Raw genomic sequence first — 16,049 nt, forward strand, 5'->3', positions numbered from 1 at the left:
AAAGGTAGGAGCTGTGTTTTGTCTTTGATTGAGGACCACTGAATCAATCATAGGATGCCACGAATTATCCTGACAATCAGCTACTTTGGAGGAATATCTCTGGAACATATCAGCTATGCGCAACTCCAAATGATTGACATAGAGAACAGCCTGTAAGACCACATCCCCCACATACCATGCCATATCTACCTCATCTGGAATTAACAAATCTCCTCGGAGATACATGTATGACATCAGCATGGTGTCTGGCGTGACAGAATCTTCAAAGAGCATTCTGACTACCTCTGTCAACAACTCAGCAGACCAAGCCCCACTCCAGCCATCCTCCGGAAAAGGTAAATCCATCGTGGAAAGCTTCATATAGAAGACCAGCTTCTGTAAATGGTAGTGGACAAAGAAAGAATGGTCAGGTAAGACATATTCCTGAAACTGTTCAAAGGTAGACCATAATAAGTCCATTCTGGACTGCAATCTTTCCACTTTGTCTTGGAATAAAGGGCACAAAGTAGCCTGTCTCTGTAAGGCAGCCAAATCCTGCTGTGAAAGAGAAGGAATGAATGGAACAGGAGGGCTTGGAGGAACAGAGCGGGACTTCGCAAGCTGATCTTGCAACTGCTGGATTTGGGAGGTTTGGTTGGCCACTGTGTCATTAGCCATTTGTAAAGCTGAAAGCTTGACATCTAATTGAACTTGGAATTCTTTCGCTTCGGTGGACATCCTCTCCTTCTCCGCTGAAAGGCTAGTAACCTGTGACTGAGCCTCGAATAACTGGGTCTTCAATGAAGAAATCTCATCGCTTTGAGTGGCAACCAGTTGGGTTTGCTGTTCCATTTGCTTGAATAGATCTGCTAGGGTATCCTTAGTAGAAGCTAATTCAGATGTTGCCTTATGCAACTGGTCTTTGGACTGCATGAGCTCCTCATAGAAAGATGCGTACAGCTGTTGAACACAGGCTGTCACTGACAACTCAATAGAACTTTGAATATCCTTGCAGAGGAAAGGAATGGCATCTCCTGAAACGAGACTGTTCAGGGAAGGAACTGATATATCCAAGGATCCTTCTCTATGTGCTCTGAATAGGTTATTGCAAGTGAGAAACCCAGGGAGGTCACTGCCAGAAGTAGCAGGGATAGGCACCGAGGGAAGTACAGCAGGGGCTTTATCCGCTACCCTCTTCAAGCGTTTGCGCTGTATGACCAGGGGAGGCGGAGAATCATCATCCTCAATGTCAATAGGTGCTGACTCTGCTGAAGGTGGAGGAGGAGGTACTGGATCTGATGGAGGAGGTGGAGGTACAGTCTTCTGGAAACCTGAATAGGTCAAGAAGGCTGACAAATAGGATCCGTAGGTAACATTGGTAACAGTACCCCTCGTAACTTTAACAAAATGCTGATCCATCTTAGTAAGGAGGTATGTGCTCCAATCAATGGCAACTCCTTTTAGCACCATCCTGGAAGCTGTGAAAAGCTCTTTGGACAAATAGTGGGATGGCGTTTTGGCAGGCATGAATCTGTCCTGAAGGAACTGGCACATCGTCTTCCAGACAGGATCAGTGATCATAGAAAACGAAACTCCTGAAGAGTTTATCACTTTCTTAACATCAAGGACTTCCCTTGTCTGCTTCTGCAACAGTTTGAGAATCTCTTCATTAGAGAAGAGCTGACGAGTGGTCACAAAAGGTTCTCCTTTGGAGGGTAAGGACAGAGCCTTCCCTAAGCCTCGAGACGTCAATGTCATAGACATGCCTTGGACTACTCCTGTCTTCTTGCTGTAAGAGGCCAGGAACTCATCACATACGGACGGATCCTCTGGAAGTAATGGAAAAGGAGTGGCCACAAAAGCAGCAAGTCCTGCCTTCGTGAGGGGCTCAAAAGTAAGTAGGGACGAGTAATCCCTACTAACTAGTGGGACGTACTGGATAGGGGGAGGAGCATGAGAAGGCGCCATTCAGATGGTTACACACACACCACAAACACAGACAATCAAGGTGAATGCCTGCAAACCAACAGACAAAAACCAAGGATAAGAGAATAACCAATAAAACGTGACTCGACCGACTAACCCCAAGCAAACCACATCCTAGAAAAAATTTGACATGACCTCGAGACAAATGCGACAGAAAGCTTCATGCGATGCATCAAACAAACACCCTGAACCCCGTATCAGGCAATAAAAGAAAAAAAAACTACATACCGTACCCGTAACCGTAACCGTAACGAAAACAGGAAACCAAAACCATATCATATCCAACATCTATCAATACGACATCTATGATAGAACCAAGAGTGGACCATGGAAAACAACACGAAGAACTGCGGATACCCAGCCCACGAAACGGTTCATTGAAAAGGGGAATTAAGTGCAGTGAGGGGGGATTAATTGAATGAAGGGTTGATTTTAATCAATTATTAAAAATGGGTGAAGTTTTATTAGGTGATAAACCTTAATAAGAAAACGGCGGTTCCTTATTACAAATTTAATTACCAATTATTAGGTTAAACCGGTGCTTTTATGCGATTCCCGGACTTCGATTCCCGACTGGGTCTCTAAATGCAATTCATTGATTAGAATTAAAGTGATGTGGAGCGCTTTTTTGCTAGCGCGTGCTCATGTGACGGCTGGTTCTTTTTAATAAAAATTTTAGAGTGCCTCTGTAGCGCACGTAGCGCGTGCGAAGTGAACGGCTGGTTTATTTTAGTTAAAAAAATGTGTATTTAGCGCGAATGCGCGTGCCATGGTGGGTGAATTAAAGAATTGATTTTAACAATTAATTGTGATTAAGGGGGAAAAATAAATAAATAAATAACAGAAAATAAATACCTGGCAGGGTGTGTATGAAATGCAGGAATGCGCACGGAAGAGTCCCAGGAAAGGAAAAGCAAAAAGCACTGATGAAACAACAAATAACACCTTAGCAGATGTACTAAGTTTATTGATGTTGGGTTTTTATTTTTTTATATTTATTATTATTATTTTTTTAAAAGTTAGTTAAGTTAATTGTTAGTGGTGATTTTGTAATGGTTGAATAAATGAAAAATGAGGAAGGGAGGTGAGGGAAAATTTTTTAGAAGGTTTTTAGAAATTTTTTTACAATTTTTTACAATTTTTAAATGATTTTTCCTATTTTTTATGGCAATTTATGGGTAATTTTAGGAAAGATGAATTTTTCTAAAATTATAGGAAAGGCAATTCCTAGCAGACAAAGGTCCAAAAATTAACAAAAGACAGAAGGAATTTTTTAAAAAAAATTTGAAATTTTTTTTAATGAAAAAATGAATATTGTGATTAAGTAAGTCACATTGGTCACATAAATCACATAAGTCACATTAGTCACAAGTCACATTAATCACTTAAATCACTTAAGTCAAGCTAATCAGTTAAGTCTACACGACCTAAGTCAGTTAGGTTAAGTCTACCTAAGTCAGTTAGGTTAGTGTTTACCTAAGTCAGTTAGGTTAAGTCTAGTTAAGTTAGTGATTAACTTAGGTTAGTTAATTAATGGTTAACTTAGGTTAGCTTCTAACCTAAGGAGGTGGGGTAGGAGGTGGAGGCTGGAGGTGGGGGAAGAGGAGCCGGCGGCGGCTACTGCGGCGTTGCGGGCGGCGACGACGGCGGAGCCGGGCGGCGGCCGGTGCAGACGGCGGCGATTCTGCGGGCGGCGGCGACGGTGCTGCGGGCGGCGACGACGGAGCCGGGCGGCGACGACGACGGAGCCGGGCGGCGGCCGGTGCAGACGGCGGGGCGGCGCAGAGGGGAGGAAGGAGAAGGAAGAGGGGAGAAAGAGGGAAGAAGAAGGAGGAAGAGGGGAGAGAGAAGGAGGAAGAGGGCAGGGAGGCGCAATGGCGGGCAGGGAGGGAGAAGGAAGAGAGAGAAGGGAGAGGGAAGGTGGAAGAGGAAGAAGAAGTAGGAGGAGGGGAGGAAAGGGAGAAGGAAGGGAGGAGAAAGAGGGAAGAAGAAGGAGGAAGAGGGGAGAGAGAAGGAGGAAGAGGGCAGGGAGGCGCAATGGCGGGCAGGGAGGGAGAAGGAAGAGAGAGAAGGGAGAGGGAAGGTGGAAGAGGAAGAAGAAGTAGGAGGAGGGGAGGAAAGGGAGAAGGAAGGGAGGAGAAGAAGGCGAAGGACGGGAGGTGGACGCACAGAGAGAGAGAGAGAGAGAAAGAAAGAAAAAGAGAGAGAAGAGAGAGAAACGGTTGGCGGGAGGGGTACCCCTTTTTTTTTTTTTTTTGAAATATTTATTATTGTTCTTTTTTTTTTTTTGGTTTTTGAAATAAAAGGTGGGCGGGCAGGGGGAAGGGAGGATGGGCGGGGTCAAGAGGGGACGGATCCCCGTCCCGCGCACGTGCGCGGGGCGGGGTAAAAAATTTTGCCGTGACGGGATTGAAACGACACGGGGAGGACGGTACGGGGGACGCGGACACGACCGGGGCGCGTGGAGACGCGTTAAATCGAAAACGGGCGCGTTCACGCGCAAAACGAGCGCAAGAAAATAAAACGCAAAAATACAGAAAAATTCATAATTCCCAATCCGGATGTCAAAACGAAATAGCGTAAAAACGAAAAGTGGGCAGGACGACAGGAGGGAAACAGGGAAAATACGGAACGGGGGTTCCGGGAGGGGTAAAGGGCGTTCACGTGCAAAAAACACAAAAAACAAACCAAAAATGCAATTTAAAAATTAATATCGAAAGATCCGTGCATCGGAATGAGGTGTAGCAAAAAGGAAAACGGTGCAAAAAGATGTGCCCGACAATCCTATCCTGTCAAAACAGAATTCCGACTAAGATAAGACGCGTTCACATGGGAAAAACCCAAAAAACAAATCCGAAAATGGGATCAGAAAGTAATATCGGACGAACCGGTCACCGGAATGACATACAGTAAGAAGCAAAAATGTGCGCAGGAAGGGGTGGCACAGGGTTATCATGTTAAAACGTAGTTGCGGCGGAAATAGGAGGGGTTCACATGTGAAAAACTCCAAAAATAGTCCCGAAAACTCATTTAAAATTTAATAAGTGAAAATCCGAACGGCGAAAAAGGGTGGAGGAAAAAAAAAAAGGTAGGGGAAGGCACAGCGGACACGGCTGTCAAGTCAAATTGGAATTCCGATACAAATAGGGCAGGTTCACATAGAAAAATGTCAAAAATACGCACGAAAAAGGCTTAAAAACCCGGAAAATTAATAACGGACAAACCGTGTATCGGGATGATGTGGAATAAAAAGAAAAAATGTCAGGGGAAAATCTTTGGTCAGGGCTATGACGTCAAATCACGGTTTCGAAGCAAGAAAAGCGCGTTCACATGGAAAAGCGTCTAAATTGAGTAAAATGCGCCAAAAATTAATAACTCAAAAACCGTACACCGGAACAGGGGTAGGTAAAAAGGAAAAATGGACCGTTCAATGGGAGGAACAGGGCTATAAGATTGGATGTGGATTTAAGTGAACGTAGGGTGCATGCTCATAGAAGGACCGCAAAATCAAGGAAGGAAGGAAAACTGCAAGGAAACAGCCCCAAGGGTGGGTGGAACAGAACCGGGTGGGTGGGAAGGGACCCCATTAGGATAAAAGCAAGTCATGGTATTCATGCATGAGCAAAATAAGGCATATGCAGATGAGGATGCAATGTAGACACGCAGGGACGCGTCCCCACACTTAAGACCTTAACAGATAGGGTTAACTAAACAACAGGGACCTAGGACCACGCCACAGACCAGCCACTAACTTCCCCACACTTAAAACATGACCATCACTAAGAAACAGAAGTTGTAGGGTTAGAAAAACTTGGCCCGTTTCGTCAAGAATCAAGGTTGAGTATCGATGGCACGTCCAGTGTTGTTGTCAGCGCTGGAGGGACTAAGGCATCTTCACAGCGCACACGTCCGTCATGGCAGGGACCATGCGGCAGCACCCAGGGAGGTAGCTGATGAAAGGAATCGCAAGAAATCCGTCGATGAGGGATATTGCACTCAACTCACAGTCACTCAAACGAAATGAAAGAACAGTCACTCGCCCCATGACTAATATCACACGAGAAAGAATGATTAAAACCCATATCTCATACCCGGTTGAGGAATCGACAAAGGGGAAAATGGTGCAGAAGGAGTATGCCAGGGTGCACAGTTGATGGTGCATTAGTGCGTCCAACCCATCTGGCATAAGTGCAAGGAGGAAGGCAAGGGAGCCTTATGGTGCAGTGCACAGAACAGGGTGATGTGTCTTGTGTTGATGGTAAAGACCCATCCCGTGGGTGCATAGGGAAACGGAAACATACCTGACTCCAAGTGTCGTAACGTCCCTCAATCTCACCTCTCGGTAAATGATTGAAGAAACTCCAGTCACACTCAGCCCACCCTCTGTCTCACTCTCTGTTAATAGATACAGGAGGGCAGCCTTTTCCTGAAACCCATTGATGTAATCCTCACAATCACGTGTGCAAAGGGTGTATGCCTTGTGCGCATTTGATGGTGCAACTGTGCATCCCGCCCTGTGTCGGCATACAGTGCAAGAAGGAAGGCCAGGGAGCCTTATGGTGCAGTGCACAGAAACAAATCGTGCTTTGTGCTTTGAGAGGCCCATCCCGTGCGTGCAACACTTCATTCACACTTCTCACCTCTCATTTGATTGGAAGGGAAAAGACTGGTCTCTCGCCCCACCCTCTGTCTCACTCTCTGTTGATAGATACAGGAGGGCAACCATACTCACGTCCCCATCCGGTTAGGATGAAAGCTCACATTACTCAAGGGTTTGTCGATGAAGATCGCGTCACCAGTTGTTGAGGAGGCGTACCCAGGGAGGTAGCCATCAAATTCGAACATTGTGTTGGATAGGAATATGTCGTCTGCTAGAGGACAGTTAGTCACTTTGCAGAAAGACCCAAGACACAGCGTACCAAGGGAGGCAGCGTCGGAATTGGATCCTAGGGATATCAATCAATGAATCCACTTTCTGGACTGCGGGGTGTTACCACCTTTTCCACTGCCAGCTTCCCGTCCAAGGGTGTTTATCACCTTTTCTTGGAACGAGGCCTGCTATGACAGGGAATTGCTTCCTTTTCTCTCATAACAGATTTGTTTTGTTTTGTTTTTTTTTTTTCTTTGTTTTTTTTCTTTTTCTTATTTTCCCCTATTCCCGAGAGTGTTTCCACCTTTTCTCGAAGAAGAGGTCGGCATGACAGGGACCTAAGTCCTTTTCTCCCATGACCGATATATTTTGTTTTTCTTTTTTTCTTTTTTTCTTTTTTTTTTCAAATTGAACAAGGGAATGGTGGAAAAACAATGTGTCAGAACCCACCTCGCCACTGTCGCTGGTGGAAAATAGAGGATAAGAGATCAAGGCTAGAAGGGGGTTTTGAGGGGACAGAGGGTTGCGTCCACTTCATCAGGAGTGATTGAAGAACGGCTAACAGAAGTGTCAACATAAGAAGTACAGTGCCGCGACAACGAGGGAAAAGATCAAGTGACCGTAATTGTCAAGATCCCCAAGGAGGGAAGTACTTCTTCAAGCGATAACCATTGATCAGAAAGGGATCATCAGAGGCATCCAGGGTCTGTATTTGGACAGAGCCATTAGGGTTGACTGCAAGTACCTTATAGGGGCCCATCCACCGCTGCTGGAGCTTGCCAGGAAACTTGCCAAATCGTGAATCGTAGGCTAGGACCAAATCACCTTCTTTGAACTCCTTGTGCTTGATGAAACTGTCATGGTAAGCCTTACGTCGAGCTTGCGTGGCTTCCATGCACTGTAGAGCCATCCTACGAATTTCATCCAAACATTCCAAGTGCAGGAGACGGCGTTGCAGTGAATCATCATCCCCCAAACGCTCTTTGATAGCTACTCTCAAAGAGGGTAGCTCCAGTTCAACAGGAAAAACGGCTTCTGTACCATACACCAGTTGGAAAGGTGTCTGTCCCGTTGCTGCTTTATGAGAGGTTCTGTACGCCCAGAGGGCCTCTGTAAGTCGATCGTCCCAATCACGACGATGTGCGGCAATTGTCCTTGTCAGAATCGAGCAAAGGATGCGATTGGTGACTTCGACTTGGCCGTTGGCTCTGGGGTAATAGGGAGTGGACTTGCGATGGCGGATCTTATACAATTCTGTCAACTCTTCCATGACTTTGTTAAGGAAATGAGTGCCTCTGTCACTTACCAGCTCTAAGGGACTGCCAAAACGGGTGATGATATTCTCGTACATGAACAGGGCCACGCTGTTACCATCGTCCCGCTTGAGGGCTTTAGCTTCACACCACTTTGTGACATAATCCGTACATACGAGGATGTATCTGTTCTGTTTCCTTCTGGTAGGAGGATCGATCGGACCTACGAAGTCAATGCCCCACTTCTCAAACGGCTTCAAGGGAAGGATAGGTTGCAATGGCATGGCACTTGTCTTGGTGGGTTTCCCCATTCTTTGACAAGCATCACATCTTTTACAGTAATCATAGGAATCTTTGTGAATGGTAGGCCACCAATATCCTGCTAGCAGAGCCTTCCTGGCTGTAGCTTCTCCTGCAAAGTGACCTCCACATGGCTCGTCGTGGCAAGCCTTCAAAACAATCCCAATCTCATCCCCGGCAACACATCTTCGGAGCACTTCATCTTTACCTTGCTTGTACAGTGCACCGCCTAGCAGGGTGTAGGGGGCTGATTCTAGCATGAGCTTCTTCCTTTCCCGACTAGAAATACCAGGAGGGTACTGTTGGGTTGCCAACAAATTGGCAATGTCTGCATACCAGGGAGTTACAGTTTCTACCAAGAATAGGGAAGCATCAGGGAGGTCTGGATCATCTCGTTCCTCGTCTACAGTTTGTGGGATACGCGACAGATGATCAGCCAGAATATGGGAACGACCAGGCTTAATAATCACCTCAAAGTCGAACTCCTGGAATAAAAGGAGCCATGTTATCATTCGTCCTTTCACATCTGCTTTGTTCATTAAGAAGGACAGGGCCTCATGATCCACATAAAATTTAAAGTGGGTAGATAGGAGGTAATGGCGAAACTTCTCCAAGGCAAACACCATGGCCAAGCACTCCAGCTCTGTCACTATATAGTTCCGTTCCCTATCAGTGACTTTTCGGCTTGCGTAATAGATCGGTTGATCCAACTTCGAGGAGCCCTTCTGGCAGAGGACAGCACCTAAACCTTCAATTGATGCATCAGTGTGTACGTGGAACTCTTTCGTCCAATCAGGAGGTTGCAGGATGGGTGCCTCTATCAGACACTGCTTCAGAGTGTGGAAGGCTCTGTCACATTCTTCCGTCCAAGTAAACTCTGCATCTTTCCTCAGAAGCTTGTGCAAGGAGGTTGCCTTTGTTGCAAAGTGAGCTATGAACCTTCTGTAGTAACCCACATGGCCTAGGAATCCCCTCAACTGTTTGAGGTTGGTGGGTGCTTGCAGAGCTGAGATCTTTTCGATCTTTGCAGGGTCTGTTGATATCCCTTGTGCAGAGACAATGTGGCCCAACAAGACTCCAGAAGAGACCCCAAAGATGCATTTGTCGGGGTTGAGGGAAATCCCATACTCCCGGCATCGGTCAAAGCATTGTTCCAAATGTCCCCAGTGTTCACTGATCAAACTATAAACACAGAAGTCATCCAAATATACTTCGATAAAGTCATGCAGATGATTTTGAAATGCGGCCATCATGACTCGTTGGAAAGTAGCAGGGGCATTGCAGAGCCCAAATGGCATCACTCGGTAAGCGTAGGTCCCCCATTCTGTGGTGAAGGTTGTTTTGGATTGGTCTTCTTCTGCGATTTGCACTTGGTTGTATCCACTGAACCCATCCAGAAGGGAATAAAGCTCATGTCCTGCCACTGTGTCCAACAGTTGGTCTGTGAAAGGAATAGGAAAGTGATCCTTCTTTGTCTTGGAATTAAGCTTTCGGAAATCCACACATATTCGCAATTTGCCATTCTTCTTGGGTACAACCACGATGGGTGAAACCCATTCACTATTTGCCACTGGATAGATGAACTCGGCTTCCAGAAGCTTCAGCAGCTCCGCTTTCACCAATGTGGAATAATTTGGGTTCATTCGCCTCTGTCGTTGCCGTATTGGCTTGGCATCAGGCTCCAAGTCAATATGATGTTGACATATTGTGGGATCAATCCCCTTTAGGTCTTTGTAAGACCACGCAAACACGTCCAAAATTTCTTTCAACAAGTTGTACAAGGTTGACAACTCCTCTTCTGGGAGACTGCTACCCACCTTCAAGTGGCGTTCAGTGCCTTCTGAATCCACAAAGGTTAACTGCCTTTCACCTTCTACTTCACGGATGAAGGTCCCACGGACTGCTTCTGGGTAGAGATCTGACTCCTTCAAGGGAGTGATGTCCTCTTCTGATGTCCCACTAGAACCAACTTCTTCTTTTGGTGGAGACTTAGGTTGCTCCTTAAGACGTTGGAATGGGATAAGCGCCGTTTCGGATTTGGTTTCAAGATTAATTATGTCTTGGCTTGAAGACTCATCTTCTGATGATACATCCAGGAACGTCACATAACAGGGACCCTCTGATGCCTGTTGGGTTGGTGGGATTGGTGCTTGTTGGCACGGTGCATCATCATCATCTTTCTTTGGCAAAGATAGGTTAGGACGGCAGGAGCCACTACTGAAAGACGGCTTGTTCTTCTTAATCCACGTCTTATAAAGGTTTTGCATATGAGAAGATCCATTTACCAGACCAAATGGTACCATTGCCATTCTGTCCCATAGCATGAGCTCATCGGCTTCTGATGCTTCTGGAACTTCTTCCTCAAATGTATCCTCTTCAAGGGGGATAGACTCTTCTATTTCACTTGCATAATCCTCTTCGTCCATATCATATTCATCCTCTTCTGTCTCTGTCTCTGCTTCTGCTTCTGTCTCTGTTGATGCTTCTGCTTCTGCTTCTGTCTCTGCTTCTGTCTCTGTAGGAGCTCTGTAACAGAAGAATAGATTCTCTGTTTCCCCTCCTGCCTCTGTCTCTGCTTCTGCTGTGGCCATGTAACAGGGAGAGCAGTACATCCATGCTTCTATCTCACTATCAGAAGTGATTTCAGAAGTCATGCCTGGTTCAGGCAGGAAGTATTCACCCATTGATAATGGCTTTGCATCTTTTGGAAGTCGGCTTACAGTATCCACTGTTAAAGAATGTGCCACTGTTTTCTTAGGAAGGATCTGTTTGACAGCATCTTCGTCTGCTGACGTTCCATCTGTAGCCTCGTTAGGGGAATCAGAAGATAATTCCAAGGAGGTGGAACCATGTCCTTTTTGAGAACCATACAGTTTCAGCACCACTTTGTTGGGTCCTCGACCCAAGGTCAAGGTTCCTTTGAACCAATCAGTCCTTGCTCGGGCTTCAAAAAGCCATGGTCTACCTAGTAACAGAGGATAGGATGTACCATAAGAGTTTGGCTTCACCACCAAATAGGTCAGCCAATAATCTTTTCCAGCCACTGTAGTCTTCACATATGGAAGAATGCCCAAAGGCTTGATTCTACTCTGATCCGCCAATCTGATGAGCCATTGGGTTGGTTGCACACCTTGTAAGCCTAGATCGTTCATTGTCACATCTGTCATAATGTTTACTGATGAACCTCCATCAATCAGTGCATTTGCAATGAAGCAGCCTTCTATCCACACGCCAGTCTCTGGAGTACCCGGATCTAGAAAAGCATTAGCCACATCCACTTCTTTCACAGGCTCTGGAGCCTTGTTGGACTTTGTCACGGTTGAGGGAGCAATCCTTAAACCACGTCTTTTCGTCAGTATACTTTTGAACCTTTTCCGGCAACTGGGAGACAACATCAGTAGTTGTCGGAATGTGAGGTTTGGTTTAAAGGTATCTAGATCTCTGACCAGATCGTATTCCTTAATAGGATCCACTGGCTTTTCTAATCGGTTAGGGAATGGGGCAACACCCATTTTCATTTTCCCTCTTTCTTCCAACAGAGGCATTACAGAAACTTCTTCTGCCACTTCTGGCACTTCCTCCTCTTCTGTATCCTGGACCTCTGGTCCTGTCTCTGTAACTGTCCTTGTAACTCTCTGTGGCTCTGTAGGGCTCTGTACGGCACTGTTAGGCTCTGTTCTGTTCTATTCTTCTGGTGGAAGACTGAACTTCACTGTTCTGGCAGGAGTATTATTTTCTTTCTGGGTAGGTGGTTCCTTCTGCTTTGCACGCGTGATGGCAGCAACTTCCAATTCTACCAAATTGGAGGTAGGCTCTTGGGCCTTGGACGGACTATCAGTAGCACTGTTTTTCACTGGGGCTGGGCTTGGACAGTCTTTTGCAGTGTGGCCTTCTCCTTTGCATCGACTGCATAAGGGCTTGTAATCCACTGACCTTCGAGGATTTGGACAATTTGGTGAGATGTGTCCCTTTTCTCCACATCTGTAACATTCCACCTCTGATCTCTGACCACCGCCAGACTGTCTTCCTCTGTAACTTTGAGAAGGAAATCTTCTGGGTCCGAAATTAGGACCAAACTCTCTAGGCTTGGGTCCAATATCTTGTGTTGTCATTTTGGATTCTAGCAAGTTGAATCTTGCGTCTTCTTCCTTTCTTCTCCTATCATGCATCTCCTTCAGAGAACAAATGTCCTCTGTATGATTCTTCCGCAAACAGTAGGAACAGAAGGCTCCAGGGATGGTTGGTTTCCGTGTACATTCAGTGGCTAAATGGCCTGCTTGATGACACTTACCACACCAAGTATTTGACCGCATCACATCTCTTCCTGCTCCTGCAACGTTGGATATGCTAGCGGTGTTCACTTTCAGCGTCTGTAGTTGCTCTGTAATCACATCCATCAACTCCTTTTTTATGTTTGCAACTGAGTTGGATAAATAATCTTTCAAGCTTTCTCCTCCGGACGTACTGGCAGGAGGGTTTTGAGGAGTCTCTGTAATCACTGCATAAACTGGTTGGGTTGGTATAGAGGAGTCTCTGTTCTGGTTCTGATTCAGAGCTCCTGTTTGAACCGTTGGCTGTTGGCTCCAGTTGGTAGGATTCCACTGTTGCTGCTGACTTGTCATTGAGGAAATTGGTTGAGACCATGGTTGTTGTGGTGGAACCACCATTTGAGGCATGGATTGTGGCCACTGTGGATTTGGTGCACTGTACTGTGAGACCGGGGGCATCTGTTGGTATGGATAGGGAACAGTCCCTGGGACTGCATTTGGTGGGTACATCATTCCTGGCACCAGAGGAGGTAGGACTCCTCTTCCTGTATTCATTGCTAATCTAGCTTCCACTTCATCGTACAGTCTTGCACCTTCTGTTGCAGCTTGCAGTGTGGCCGGTCTTTGCAGCTCCACAAACTTACGGACTTCTGGTTGTAATCCTCTGAGAAACACTCCCTTCTGAATGCCATCATCTAGATTATGGTTAGTCCACCTCTTGAGGATGGATTCCATTCGTGAGACATATGCTTCTACTCTTTCTCCAGAGGACTGACTTAGGTTCATAAATTCCTCTCTCATCCGCTCTTCAAAACCTTCACGCCTGAATTTAGTGAGGAAGGCCAACTTCAGGTCGTCCCATGTGCCAAAAGTTCCTGCTGCTTGTCTCTCATACCACTGAAACGCCGCGCCCTTGAAAGTGGCGGGGAATATTGCTAACCAATGCTCAGGGGTTCTGGCATTGTTAGCCACACACGCTACCATAAACTCTGCTACATGAAGATCGGGGTCTTCATTGTACTCTCCCTTAAAAACTGGCAATGGGACTACATTCGCTGGTCTGTCATCAATATTTCCAGGACGGATCTGGCTTGGAAGTGGACCTCCAGCAGGAGGAGGAAGGGCTTGATGTGCCATTGGGACTTCTGTAAAGAGTTCCGCAAGGGTGTCAAAGGCGGCTTCTGCTGCGAGCTCGCTCTCGGCTCTGATTCTTGCTTTCTCTCTTCTCACGTACCTCTGGACTCGTTCCAACGCTTGCCTTTTTATTGCGTCATTCATCAGGGGGTTGACTCCACTATGTTGTTAGTGCTCCACAGAGGGTTAACAGAAGGCTTCAGTCTCTGGAGGACTCTCTTGCCAACATTTCTTCTACTTCTTTCCTCTCAACGTCCCTAAATTCTGCTTTCATGCCACTGCACAGAGGAAGGTATTCGGTTCTGAAGGTGTCAAAATGCATACGTCTGAGCATGGTGGTGGTGCCATCATCATAGTAATGCCAGCTTCTGATGGTTTCAATAGTGTATGTTGTGAAAAACACTCTGTCTACCAACTTCCAGTGGGTTGCTAATTGAACAAACAGAAGATTATCAGTACACCAAGCATCCCATGTATCTTGCTGTTGAGCATCCACGAACAAATTCCAACTCTTTTCCTTCTTGTCCCTGTGAACCTCTACAGACCAAGACTCCTGAAGCTTCTTCACAATCTCCCACTTGATGTTGTCTGGAAACTTCTCAATGAATGCCAAATCTTCCATGGATGTTCATTCTCTCTGTTTCTGCTTTTCAGTTTGTTCCCAAACAGTTTGCCACCAAGATGCAAGTTTCTGCTGCTTCAACAGGAAGAGGAAACTGTCCACCACATAGAGCATGCATCATGATGGTGATGTGTTTCCGCCATTGTGGGATGAACTTCTTGTGGAAAGTGACTTTGATTATGAGAAATTCCAACTCTTCAGTGGAAGAAGGAATTTTACAAACATCCATTGAATTCTTCTCTTCTTGGCAATGCCAATTCCTTCATTTTCAGCCTCTTCTGGTGCTTGTTGATGGCAAGTTTCCCCGGCTGCGCACCAAAAACATGGAGCCCCGAGAGGAACACCAAGGAAAAGGGAATTCTCTTGCAAGAAAATCTATCTTGTAACATCAACAAGCTTGTTTATCATGTTTCATATCATCACAACGAAGAAAAGAACACCAGGCACAACAAATCTTCATGCAGCATCATGTAAATCTCCCACGGTTTTTAGTAGAATCAACCATATTCTCCAACATCTTTACAAAATCCATCAATATTACAAAGAAAGCAAAGAATACACCATCTTTGAATGGAAATACATCACATAGTATTCATCTTCAATATCTTCATAGTCTTCTCTCTCAATCTCTCATATACAATCACTTTGTTTCAATAGAATTGGCTATCTCTGACTCTCTCTCTCACACTCCATCAATAATACATCATATCCTCACTACAATCTCTCAAAAATTACTCTCAATAATCACTCTTAGGTCGTGGATACCCCTCCCAAGAGGTATGTCTGATATGAAAGGTCACCAGAGCCACTACAGTGTCTCTTCATAGCTCACTACTGTCACTTCACTCTAGTCTTCTCTTGAGTCTTCAGCAGCTACTTCTTCCTCTTCCTTCAGCTCTTTTATACTTGTATTCACCTCTTTCCAAGGCTAGAAAACTTTCCCAAAGTCACACATACATTCCACAGAACACTTACAGAACAGTCTACAGAACAGTACCAGAACAGAGACAGTACAGAACAGAACAGAAACAGAACAGAACAGAAACAGAACAGAACAGAAACAGAACAGAAGCAGAAGCTCTACAGAAGACCTACAGAAGGTTACAGAAGGTCATCAAAACCACATAACTCACTCTCAAACCATTTCAAACTCTCACAAACCATTCACTAAACTTTCACAATATCTCATTCTTCATCAATCAATACTCCATCCCTCCTTACAGAAGACAATCAGAACAAAACAGACCAAAACAGAAGGTATACAGAACCATTCAGAACATATCAGAACATCACAAAACCCTCAACAAACATCATGATCTTCCAAAACACAATCAATATTATCCAAAACACTCTCAATCCACTTCCAAATCAATCAATCATCCCATAAAATCAACCATTCAGCTCTCAAAAACAACAAAAATCAGCCAAAAAACAAGTCATTTCAACACTCAACATAACAATCACTTTGTTTCAATAGAATTGGCTATCTCTGACTCTCTCTCTCACACTCCATCAATAATACATCATATCCTCACTACAATCTCTCAAAAATTACTCTCAATAATCACTCTTAGGTCGTGGATACCCCTCCCAAGAGGTATGTCTGATATGAAAGGTCACCAGAGCCACTACAGTGT

Source organism: Lygodium microphyllum, chromosome 23 (genome assembly GCF_053477565.2).
Source record: "Lygodium microphyllum isolate KBCC chromosome 23, Lygodium_microphyllum_v1.1.10, whole genome shotgun sequence".
Taxonomy (NCBI): domain Eukaryota; kingdom Viridiplantae; phylum Streptophyta; class Polypodiopsida; order Schizaeales; family Lygodiaceae; genus Lygodium; species Lygodium microphyllum.